The sequence below is a fragment of the Mus caroli genome, unplaced genomic scaffold (assembly GCF_978045245.1).
Source record: "Mus caroli unplaced genomic scaffold, Mus_caroli_1 scaffold_11, whole genome shotgun sequence".
NCBI classification, from domain to species: Eukaryota; Metazoa; Chordata; class Mammalia; order Rodentia; family Muridae; genus Mus; species Mus caroli.
In genome coordinates, this window is record NW_028227266.1 from 60,714,291 (window position 1) to 60,717,706 (window position 3,416).

Below are 3,416 nucleotides of genomic sequence, written 5' to 3' on the forward strand. Positions count from 1 at the left end.
GTGGGTGCTTCTAGTTGGAATAAACAATACAGACAAAAGCCTCAAGACCACGAAAAAGGACAAACAACTCTGTGAAGAATAATAAATACTGAAATGCAGGTCAAGATCAGATTGCAGACAGACTCGAAGGTCAGTCACTGTCGGAGCTTGGTTCAAAGCCAAGTCCAAGCCACCAGAGGCTTTAAAGGCTGAGAGTGACCTGGTCAACCAAGGACCCAGGGAAGAATAGCCAGTATGATCTCACAAGTTGGCCTGAAGTGGGGGACCTCCCAGGAATGAGTCAATGAGGGCAGAATCCAAGCACAGATTCCTCCTGAGATGTGTGACGTCAGCAGTAGGTGACCCCTCAGCAAGGCCCAGTGATCAGCATTTCAGTAGACACAGAACTCTCAATGTTCAGATTTAATGACTGAGTATCTTAGGAACATAACCCTCAAGATCGGTCATATACACATTCCACAGATGTTTTACTTTGAGCCCAACACTCAGATGGGAATTTGATGAAATGAGCAAAGACTGATATCATTGGGGCATATTTCCACACACACAAAAATAATGAAACCCAACCACGATACATACTATGAGAATTACTGAGTACTACGAAATCTTGGTTCAGGGAACCTATCCCAATCCCATGGGTATTTGAGGATCAGAGAGAGTGTCCCAGCAGAAATGACAGCTAGGGTAGGTCTGAGGCAGGATGGGAGTTAAATATAGTGGAGGGGGGTTTGATGGGTAATTCACTCAGAAGCACGTGCTAAGATTAGATGATGCTTCAGCAGAGGTGTGGAAAATTCCAGTGTGGCTTTTCTCCAGAGATGAAAAACACGTCAGAAAGACTTCAGTAGAAGGCAGCAGGTTGTCAGCTCCTCTGTGTTGTTAGTCTAAGAGCAATGCTCACATGTTGTAGTTGAGGTCCTTCAATTCCATTTGTTGTTTTGATCACACACAAAAAGAAGCCAACAAGGGGCCAATCTCATTTATAGTGTAAGTGGGTGCTCAATACCCAACAGATGGTTGGAGGTAAAGATTATGTGGGAAGTCTTTGAAACTATCTCCTCTGCAGATTGATGACTGCAGTCATTTGATGCAACAGTAAACACAAGATAGAAAATGCTAATTCTTCTAAGAAGAGCAATGTGGCCACTCACATGTGCACCAAGGTACAAACAACTCATGAACTTTCTTGAGAATAGATTGTTATATGACACCGACTTTTCCTGGGGAAACAACACACACACACACACACACACACACACACACACACACACACACACACACACGTACATGTGGGCAGTCTAGGTAGGGAACCCATCACAGACCACAGTTAATGATTGCACTGAAGTCTAACTTGGAAAACCAATGAGTTTGCATTCGGGTTATTACGAAGGGTATGGGTGAGTGGAGATAATTCAAAGCAGCTGCACTACGAGAAAGCCCACCCCAACACTAGTGAGGACTACCCAAAGTTCCAAGCCTGGAGTTCTCTGCAAGGCTTGCAGGCTAAATTGTTCTGCAGCCCTGTTGGCCACAGTCTTCTCTCAGCTGCCTTACTCCTTTTGTAACGCTGGGGAAGGGCCTCTGAGAATTTACACTTTTCCAGACTTGTGACCTTCTGTCTACTTCTTAAATCTCCAGAGCCTCTCCCTCCCCCCCTAGAGGGAAAGGCTCAATTCTGAGGAAACTGCCATCTAACACAAGTGTGCAGATCACAGAGCAATAGATGGGGGTGGGGGTGGGGGATCTGGTGCCTAAGGCAGGAGCAAGGGGAAACCCTAGAGATGGGTAGGAGGCATATAGTGGGACCACTTCTGGCACTGGAGAGGATGCCTAGTGCCTAGTACATGCTTGGCAGGGATTTGCAGAAAGAAATGAAATCAAGAAAGAAAGAAGGCTTGGCTTGGCTTGTGTTTCAGGTTTTTAAAAAATTGGCTTTCTTCTCCCTGAGCCCATATACATCATCAAGTATAATCAGCTCTCTAGCTCTCTGCATCCTGATTTTACATCCATGGACACAATCATCCATGCATCAAAAACATGGAAGAAATTTGAGTTCATACTGAACATAAATAGACTGTTTTCTCTTGCTCTCACTCCCTGAACAATGCTGTGTGGTACCCATTCACATGACATGGACGTATTATTACCCAGTGCATAGCATCTAGAGATGAAGTGCTTGGGAGGATGCTCCTGTTTGTCTGTACGTACTCTTCTGTCTCATATGAAGTTCACGGAAAGGGATGCAGACACTTTTTGGACTTCAAGGTATATATCTCAGAGTTCCTGATTCCCCAAACACAGGATCAGATGGCACACAGCTTTTTTCCATGAAGGCCGGAACCTGAGAATACACAGGCATTGTGAGAATCCTAAAAGACTCTGGGCAAACACTCCAGGGTTCAAGGCCAGCATCCAGACTCTGGTGACCCTCTGTCACTGAGAACTCACTTGAAAGAGTCATTGCCATTTTGTGACATACATTTAGAAACCTTTGGGACAAACTGTTTATTAGCAACTGTGGTGGTTTGAATTAGAAATGTCCCCAGTAGGTTTATGTATTTGAACACTTTCCCCAGTTCCCAGTGATGCTTAAGGAGGTTATATAAACTTTAGGGGATGACACCTTGATAAAGAAAGTATGCCGCTGGGAATGGCTGTATAGTCTTGCTGTAGGGAGTGATTCTGTTATTTTGATCGGGAATTTGCATGTGAACCCTGAAGGTCCTGTTCCCCAATTGGTTCTTGATCGATCAATAAAGATGCCACAAGCTAATGGTTGGGCGGAAGAGGCGGGACTTCCAGGTCCCCCACAAGCAGAACAGGAGACACAGGAAGAAGAAAGGGTATTCACCATGCTTCAGAGGAAGAGAGAGTCACCAGCCATGTGACCCCTTCCCCAATTGGGAGATTAGAAATACAACTAAGCTGAGGGCAGATGTAAGGTGTTGAGCAAGGAGAAGGCAACTGGGCAACTAAGCTAAGGGTAGATTTAGAGTGTTGAACCAGGAATAAAGGAAAAGGCACGCTAGCTGCGGAAGATTTAGAGAAGCCCAGCCGCCGAGCCAGAAGGCAGGTTAAAAATGAGCCGTGTGTGTGTGTGTGTGTGTGTGTGTGTGTGTGTCTTTTATCCGCAGATCCAAGGGAACCAGGGCCATGGCTGGTAGCTCAGTCTGCCCAGAGCTTAAAACAGGGTAGTACGAACTGCACACTGCACCTTGCCCCTTCTCTCTCCCTTTCTGTTTGTAAAGGAAGAAAATGTGATCAGCCAGCTTCCTCTGCTACGCCCTCCCTAACATAATGGAATTCATCATTCCGGAACCATAAGCTAAAATAAACCCTTTCTTCCTTAACTTGCCTTTAGTCATGGTGTTTTATTACAGCCACAGAAAAGTAACTAACGCAGCAGTCCCCAGAGG